This window comes from Suncus etruscus, chromosome 5, assembly GCF_024139225.1.
Source record: "Suncus etruscus isolate mSunEtr1 chromosome 5, mSunEtr1.pri.cur, whole genome shotgun sequence".
In the NCBI taxonomy this organism is placed as follows: Eukaryota; Metazoa; Chordata; class Mammalia; order Eulipotyphla; family Soricidae; genus Suncus; species Suncus etruscus.
This window is the reverse complement of record NC_064852.1, coordinates 49,404,654-49,414,643: the sequence shown is the minus strand read 5'-3', so window position 1 is coordinate 49,414,643 and position 9,990 is coordinate 49,404,654.

Sequence of the window (9,990 nt, the reverse complement as noted above, 5' to 3'; positions counted from 1 at the left end):
TAAAAGGAGAATTGTGTTAATCAAAACTGCTCAGGAATAAAGGACACATTTGAGGTCACCTTCTATCTGAGTCTCTTGGTTTCTTATATCTGATACTTCTGGATACTTATTAGTTTGGAAGGTAATTTGCTATTAAAGGATTGGAGACTGAAGACAAACCAGCCACTCACAGGAATCTCAGCAGCAGTGTTTTGAGATCACATCATTCATTTAGTCAAATAAGTATTGAGCCACTATGATGTATTGAGTTACGGATGAATTAATAGCACTCCTACATATAATCTGGTAAAGGGAGATACATGTGGTCTCTCCTGTTTTTGAAAGTTGTGTTAAGCCACTTTGTTTGTATGAAAGATCTATGTTATTAGTACAGCATTTCATCACACATTGTTTAGCATCATTGTTGAAACTTTAATGACTAATACACAAACAGTGCTGATTTGAGATTACCCAAGAGAATGCCTTACAACCAACAGAACTCTTTGCTACTTCAATTAAGAACATTAAGTGTGGAAGTTGAAGCGATGGTACAGTGGATAAGGTTTTTCCTGCAAGTGTCTGAGCTAGGTTTGATCCCTGGCACCCCATATGGTCCCCTGAGCCCTCCAGGAGTGATCCTGCTCTGCATAGGCAGGAGTAAGACTAGGATCACTGAGTATGGCACCACTCTACACTCCCATCCTCATAAGAATATTAAATGTACTGGTGATGGGGTGGTGTCATCTGATATGACTGAAACCCAACCACAATCATGTTTGTAACCAAGGTGTTTAAATAAAAAATATTAAAAAAAAAGTGAGTACAGAGGTTAAGGAGTAGGTCTTGAATGTGGTGATGTGGATGACCCCAGTTCAATAATTAGTACTACATATTGGTCCCCTGAGCATCTCTAGAAGTTATCTCTGAGCATAGTCAGGAGCAAGCCCTGAGTATTGTTGGGTGTGGCCCCCAAACTAAAAAAAGTAAAAAAACAAAAACAAATAAGCAGAAAGAACATTCAGTGTGTACTTCTGGAAGCTGTTTTTACTACCAAAAGAAATCTGAAGTGTATTGCTGTTCTGATTCTGTAAGTTGTAATGGAAACCAGGATCAGCATCTGTTTTGCAACAGCAGTACTAGAAGCAACCTTCACCTGGAGTTGCCAGAATGTTGATATCAAGCTCCTCTGTCATGCAGGGAGATCTCTTGGCCAGCAGGGAGATCTGCATTTCATAGGCTGTGCTATGCAGGTGTCACATAGTTTCTGTTCAGATACATGCCAGTGTCATATAGATGTCATTTACTAATTTTGTATGCCTTTCTTGGGGTGCCTGAAAACACAAAAATGTGTTTGCTTATAAGCTAATAGCAATTGTTTCTTCATTTTACTCCATTTGACTTATAAATGTTTTCATGGGAAAGCTCTGCTTTTTGATTAGCAGAGGCACCTGTATAATGCAACTCTGAATTCTGTTTTAACAGATGTCTGAGCCTTGTAACAGAGGCTATAAACACAGAGTGAAAAATAAAACTTGTGTAATAGTTTCCTGCAGTTGCTATAACAAAGCACTAATGACTGGGTGGATTAAGAGACATGCTCATTGTCTCCCAGTTCCGGAGGCTGGCAGCCTGAAATCGAGGTGTGGGTAGGAATAGTTTGTTCTGAGTCCTACAATGAAGAATCTAATCTTGCCTCCTCTAGCTTGGGGTGTTCCAGGTGATCCTTCCATTGCTGAACTTGTAGATACGTCACTCAAATCTCACCCTCCTTTTTTTCATGGGCCTCTTTAGTTCTCTTTTCATTCAATTAAAGAAATTCTTCCTGTCTCTTCTCTTATAGGACAACAGTCTTTTAAGCACTAAGGACTCACCCCATGTCAGTACAACCTCATCTTCCCAAATTACATTCTTAGTGGTCTCTAATTCCAAATGAGGTTCTCATTCTCAATTCCTGATCTTGAGGTCGTGTGTGTGTGTGTGTGTGTGTGTATGTGTGTGTGTATGTGTGTGTGTGTGTGTGTTTGTGTGTGTGAGAGACCATAAGAGAGAGAAAGAGAATGTAGAAAGGGAAATATCATTCTGCCCATGACAACCTAAAATTTATTTTGTAAATTAATACAAAGGATTCTCAGTGCTTGACCTATTCTATTTTCTCCTTGGAGGGTCTTGATTTATTAACAAATAACTGGGAACCATGTTGTAGTAGGATTAACAAGATTGCACTGTGAGGTAATTTAAAAGCTTTTAATCCACAAAGTAATTTATAGCACCCAAATAAAGCACACTATAACTTTGCTGCCCACCTAAAATGATATCTTTACCATGATAGATGACTTTGCAGTGTATGCTGGAATGTGGAATTCAAATTTTATGTTCGCCAAATTTTATGGTGACCTACTTAAATTTCATCTGCTTATCTTGGTCCATGTTTGTATAAATTTATTAGACATACTTTAAGCACCCACTTTTTACTCTGTTCAAAAGAGGTCAGCCACCCCCTGTCTTGGAGAAAAGCCATTTTTGATGACAATATATCTAGCTCCTTCCCTTCTACTAGGACAGCCAACACCTGCTGCTTTTGTCCTGGCTTGCTTTCCTCACACCCGCATGCCTATGACTCAGAGTGGAACCATATCTCGGCCTTTCTAGAATCCTACTTGCCTCTCCTTATGGGTGATGCCTCACATCCAGCCCACAGGTAGCTACAATTTGCAGCAGGGAACTCTAGTCAACATTGTGCTCATCCCAGTTCTTTTTTTTTTTTTTTTTTTTTTTTTTGTGGTTTTTGGGTCACACCCGGCAGTGCTCAGGGTATTTTTTCCTGGCTCCGTGCTCAGAAATTGTTCCTGGCAGGCACGGGGGACTATATGGGACGCTGGGATTCGAACTGATGACCTTCTGCATGAAAGGTAAACGCCTTACCTCCATGCTATCTCTCCAGCCCCCCATCCCAGTTCTTAACCTTGTTTGTTATAGTCAGTGATCCAAATGGGGAATCATTTTAAACTCCACAAGTCTTCTATTAACACACCAAGATTGTGCCTTACATTTTGATGAAGAGTTTGGTTGGCCTAATTCCATTGCATCTGTGCCAGAGAAATGATAAGACTCTAGAGTTCTTGAACTCATGCCATGGATTAGGCCCTGTGTTCAGATTTTTTATATGGGTTCTCTCTCTCTTTCTTTTTTTTAATATGAGAAGGTGTTGTGTTGGGCAATGTTTTGCAATGCTCAGGACTTACTCTTGGCTCTGAGCTCAGGGATTACTTCTGATTTATTATTTATTGTTCCCATATGTGGTGTCTGACATATCAGAATGGGCAGAGTGCTAGTTAAGCACCTTAACTCTTCTACTATCCCTCCAGCCCCAATTCTCCACTTTTATCTACACAAAACCTTATCAGAAGGTACAGATATCATCATCATGGCACAGATAAAGAATCCAAGAGACAGGGCCCGGAGAGATAGCACAGCGGTGTTTGCCTTGCAAGCAACCTATCCAGGACCTAAGGTGGTTGGTTCAAATCCTGATGTCCCATATGGTCCCCCGTGTCTGCCAGGAGCTATTTCTGAGCAGACAGCCAGGAGTAACACCTGAGCACCACCGTGTATGACCCAAAAACAAAAACAAAAACAAAAGAATCTAAGAGACAAAAGTTCTTTATTTGCAGAGCCAGATTCATACATAGGATTAGTGAACTGAGGGAGAAGACCCTGCACTGCTCTGATTCCATGGAGACTAAGGGTGGCTGGAGAGTGTGTGGGAAGATAGATGATACATAATAAAACATAGATTGATCCCTACAACACTTAGCTAATCTGGACTCCATAGAGAAGGTCATGCCAGAACCTTTTGCTAATACCCTAAGCCTGTAATGATAGACATGTTCATGAGGTAATTCCAAGAGGTAATACTTTGGACTCTGCCATGGTACTAGTTTATTTTATTTTATTTTGGTTTGGAATCACACCTGGAAGAGTTTAGGGGACCATATATGTTGCAGAAAATCAAACCAGCACTTTGCAAGTCAAGAGACATGTACTATACTAATGCTCCAGCACCAATACTGACTTTATTTATTGGAATATAATGATTTTATTTATGCACAGTGGTTACAAAATTGTTCAAAGTTAGGTTTCAGTCATAGATTGTACTCTACCCTTCACTAGTGAGCATTTCCTGCCACCAATGTTTCCTGTTTCCCCCATCTGCCTCATCCTTACTTGTCTGTGGGGTAGGCATTTTGCTCTTCTCTCTCTTTATCACTTTCTCCCTCCTTTTTGACACTGTAATTTTCACTATCATTAATGAAGGGGTGCCATGCGGGTGTCCTGCAAGCCCCCCGAGGGGGCCCGACCAGCAGAGAGTAGATGAGAGGCTTACGGACAGCCGCACCTTTATTTTGCGTAGCTCAGATCAAAACCGCACCTGTAGAAATCTAAGAGGTTAGTAAAGAATGGCCCAAGACATGAAAACTTTTGTTCAAAGGCGCTTTAATATGAGTCTGCACTCCTAGCATATGAGATATGGCTCCTAGCTATTAACTCAGGAATGTGAGCTATGGGAGATTTGGCTCCATGGTATCAGGCTGTGTCTTTCTCCCCTGGGCTGAGAAGTTACTTTATTACTTTGATGGTTGCCTTTTTCCTGTTGGCTTATGGGCTTATAGCAGACAGCACTTAGCACTGAAAAAATGGCAGGGAGTTTTGCAAAAGTAACCACTGAGTCAGGTCACGGTAGCCAACAGTGCCATGAATGTCATTTTTTTTTGCTACTCAGTTCTTGTCTAGAGTTCCAACTATTATTGTAATAGTTCTCTGCTCTAACTGCACTAACTGCTAACTTCTTTACTCTAACTGCACTTACCACTCTTTTCTGCAAGCTTTCTACCATGGACTGGTCCTCTTGGCCCTAATCTCTGAATATTATTACCATATTGTTTTTTATTTTTCTCAAATCCCACAAATGAGTGATATTTTATCCCTCTCCCTCTGATACATTTTACTCAGCATAATAATCTCCTTATTCACCCATGTTTAAGCAAATTTTATGTCTTAATTTTACCCAATAGCTGCATTGTATTCCATTATGTAGATGTATCTCATTTCTTTAGCCACTCATCTGCTGTAAGGTACTTCATCCAATATTGACTTTAAGTCCTATCTCCATATTTTAACTTGTGTAATTTGGGCAAGACTTTTTTTCTCAGATCTGTTGCCTCATTCTCCTCTTTGGGAAGATAAGAAGATCTTACTCAAGAAGTATTAAAAAGGGCCCGGAGAGATAGCACAGCAGCATTTGCCTTGCAAGCAGCTGATCCAGGACCAAAGGTGATTGGTTCGAATCCCGGTGTCCCATATGGTCTCCTGTGCCTGCCAGGAGCTATTTCTGAGCAGATAGCCAGGAGTAACCCCTGAGCACCGCCGGGTGTGGCCCAAAAACCAAAAAAAAAAAAAAAAGTAATAAGAAGATTAAATGAAATGATACATGTTAAACTCTTAACTTGGAGCCTGTAAAACAATTGGGGCCTCTAACATTGGCTAGCATAATTATTACAACTATTTAATGACAATACTTTTGACTTATACCTTGAAACTTTCCAAGTTTGCTATTAATATTTTCTCAGAACTTTAAAGTTTGATGTGAGTGAAACTTTCATTTATATAAAGCTTACAAAGGAGAAGTTTATCTAAATACATTTAGCATATTAGAAATGTTAGAGTTAAAGACAGTAAAAGCAAAGTGACTAGAAGTTCTTAGCTAGGTATGTGAGATAAGACCTATAGTAAGAAAAACTCATGAAGGGCCCAAGTGATAGTACAGCAGGTAGGTCATGTGGCTTGCATGTAACTGACCTGACTTTGGTCCCCACTTGTCATATGGGGACAATCTGTAAGAGATACAGGTACTAATAGAACTTAACAAGAAAAAAAAATCTAACCCCATCAATAAATGGGAGAGAAATGAACAGACATATCCTCAAAGAAGAAACACAGATAGCCAAAAAGCACATGAAAAAATGCTCCATGTCTCCAATAATCAGGGAAATGCAAATCAAAGCAATAAGATATCATCTCACACCACAGAGATTGGCCATATTACAGAGAAAAAAACAACTACTGCTGAAGTGAATATGGGGAGAAAGGAACTCTCATTCATTGCTGATGGGAATGCCGTCTAATTCAGTCTTTTTTGTAAAACAACATGGTCAGGGAGATAGCATGGAGGTAGGGTGTTTGCCTTGCATGCAGAAGGACAGTGGTTTCAATCCCAGCATCTCATATGGTCCCCTGAGCCTGCCAGGAATGATTTCTGAGCATAAGTCCAGGAGTGGCCCCTGAGCGCTGCCAGATATGAACCAAAAACAAACAAACAAACAAACAAAAACAAAAAACTGGACATTGAGCTTCCATATGATCCAGCAATACCACTCTAGGGATAAATCGTAGAAACACAAAAAAACCAATACAAGAGGGGCCGGAGAGATAGCATGGAGGTAAGGCGTTTGCCTCTCATGCAGGAGGTCATCGGTTCGAATCCCGGCGTCCCATATATGGTCCTCCCGTGCCTGCCAGGAGCAATTTCTGAGCCTGGAGCCAGGAATAACCCCTGAGCACTGCCGGGTGTGACCCAAAAACCACAAAAAAAAAAAAAAAAAAAACCAATACAAGAAAGTCTTCTGCACTCTTATATTCATAGCTATTTACAATATCCAGAATCTGGAAACAACCCAGATGCCTGGCAACAGATGAGTGGCCAAAGAAAGTGGGGTACATCTACACAATGGAATACTACACAGCTATTAGAAAAATGAATTCACACATTTTGCTTAAACATGGATAGATATTGAGACTATTATGTTGGTTGATATAAATCAGAGGGAGAGAGATAAACACAGAATAGTCTTACTCATTTGTGGGATTTAAGAAAAATAAAAAACAGTATTATAATAATAATAATAATACTCAGAGACAATAGAGATGAGGTCCAGAAAAATGAGCCCATGACATGAAGCTTATCACAAAGAGTAGTAAGTGCACTTAGAGAAATAACTACACTAAAAACTACCATGACAATGATAGAGAAGAAAATATAGTGCCTGTCCTAAAGTCAGGCAGGGATGGGGAAGAACGGATATTGGTGGAGGGAAAGTTGCACTTGTAAAGGGGGGTATGCATTTTATGGCTGGAATCCAATTACAAACATGTTTACAACCACAGTGCTTAAGTAAAAAATGATTTTCATAAAAAAGAGAAAAACTGGTGAAAGGAGAGAGACAAAGCAAATTTTGGTTTCTTGCCTTTCTATATTGCTGCAGTCTGAGTTGTTTTAGGTCAATAATTTTCTCCTAAATTTGCTACTCTTTAGTTTTGGAACAATACCCAGGCCTACTCCAAGAATAATACCATGGCACAAAGATTAAACCCAGGTCTTCAGCATGAAAAGCATGAACTCCAGACCTTTGAGCTAGCTCTTTGGCCCTTTAACAAGATTTGAAGTGTTGTTCTTCATATACCTGTATGTCCTTTAAAGAACAGATCTTGAGGGCCCGGAGAGATAGCACAGTGGTGTTTGCCTTGCAAACGGCTGATCCAGGACCAAAGGTGGTTGGTTTGAATCCCGGTGTCCCATATGGTCCCCCGTGCCTGCCAGGAGCTATTTCTGAGCAGACAGCCAGGAGTAACCCCTGAGCAATGCCAGGTGTGACCCAAAAACCAAAAAAAAAAAAAAAAAAAAAGAACAGATCTTGAAGGCCATAGGATTCCAAGGAATGAACCTGTGAAGAAGATATGTCAGCCACTTTTTGAGAGGATCAGAGAGGAGTTAAATTAGTGAACATAACACATTTGCCTTATAATCTAGTGCTGGAAAGCACAGATGCAAGGACAGGATTTAGGAAAACCAGTTGGGAATTATCGAGCAAAAGAATCCCTACATTTCTGGTTCTGCACTCAGAAATTACTTCTGGTGGTGTTCAGGGGCAGCAGGCAGGGATAGGGGAAAGCGGAAGGAGAAGAGGAGTGATCAGTGTCAGAGATCCAACCCAGGTCAGCCACTTACAAGGTAAAGTTTTCTACCCTTTGTACCAATGTGCATTTTAGTGTTATTTCTCTCTATTTGATTATTACATGTTAATTTCACCTTTTTTGTTTGTTTGTTTGTTTTTGGTGAGGGGCACACCCAGTGATGCTCAGGGAATACTCCTGGCTCTCCATTGAAGGCTCTGAGGACTATATGAGATACCAAGGGATCAAACCTGGGTCAACCATATGCAGGGTAAGTGCCCTACTACCTATTCTAATCTGGCTCCACCTGATTATAAATTTTTTTTATATATTTTTATCTCTTATCTTTAAAAAAGAGCTTACTAAACCTTCTGTTATTGTTTTAATGATTTTATTGGAGATATAATAATTTTCACAAATACACTTGCTACTGAACTTTATCTTCCCATATGGTCCCCTGTACCTGCCAGGGGCGATTTCTGAGCATAGAGCCAGGAGTAACCCCTGAGCGCTGCTGGGTGTGACCCCAAAATCAATAAATAAATTTTTTTCTTAAATAGTCTCTTAAAAATTCTATTTTCGGGGCCAGAGCGGTGGCGCAAGCAGTAAGGTGTCTGCCTTGTCCATGCTAGCCTAGGACTGACCACGGTTCAATCCCCCTGCTTCCCTATAGTCCCCCAAGCCAGGAGCGATGTCTGAGTGCATAGTCAGGAATAGCCCCTGAGTTGGTCATCAACTTTGGTGTGGCCCCAAAACAAACACACAGAAATTTTATTTTTCTGTAATTTGGGACCCTATGGAAATTGAACCCACTTGGGCAGTGTGCAAGACAAACACCCTACCCACTGTACCATGGCTCTGGATAGCTCTCAGATGCTTTAAAATATCTTTCAATATTGTTCTTCCTAGAGATATCTCTTAAATTAGCTTTAAATTTATGCTCCCCACCCCACCAATTTATATGTAGGTTCTATGTTTCTCAATTCTATTAATAATAGATTTTCTGATATGCAAAGTTCCAACTTCACACGTATCATCCACCACACATCCACCAATTTGTTACAGTCGCTTCCCATCCCACCCTTTGGACTACTCAATTCTGTAGGCCGACTTTCAGGGTCCCTAACCACAACCATTTGTTATTCCTTCATAAATATATTTTAGAAATATATTTTTATATTCTACATATGAAAGAGATCATTATGTATTTGACCCTTGCTCCCAACTGACTGACTCCTTATAGTTCCACCCACATTGCAGCATGATTTGATCTTTTCTTATAGCTGAGGAGTATTCCATTGTGTGTATATGCCACAATTTCTTTATCCACTAATCGATTCTTGGACAGCTGTTTCCATGCTTTGACTATTGTGAATATTGCTACAATAAACATGAGAGTACAAATGTCTTTTCAAAAGTTACTTATTTTTATTTTTAACCAAAAAGTGGGGACTGCCATTTATAGTTGTCAAGGAAAAATGCTATTGCTATTTATTTAATATAGTGATTTAGAAATAATGTAAAAATGTGTTTCCTTGGAGATAAAATTGGTCTTGCTTGACTCTTGCCACATGTTAATCCTCAGTTATAAATTCATCTTGAGACACAAGCTATGGAACATCTATTTGTGGATTATTAGCTCTGGTGTCTGTCACTCAGCAACCCAAGGAGCAATGGAGATCTCAAGCTCTGAAGTGAACTCACACTTGGCAAGTTATTTTCTGCAATGACAGAATAAAAAGGGATAGGAAGGCCATTCATTGCATAGATGAGTAAAGTGAGTTCCAAAGCAGAAAAGTTATTTCTAAGAGTAACACACTAGATTGTAAACTAAATACCGTGCAGATATGTGATAAATGAGGGTGATAAATGGACTTTCTTTTTCAAGTCTTGGGTGCTAGGTTTTTTTCAATTCCAAGAATTTTGGTTTGAATCCAGGCAGGTGAAGATTTCCTTTCTGGATAAGGGTTAATGCAGGTTTTTACAAAGCATACATCATAGGAC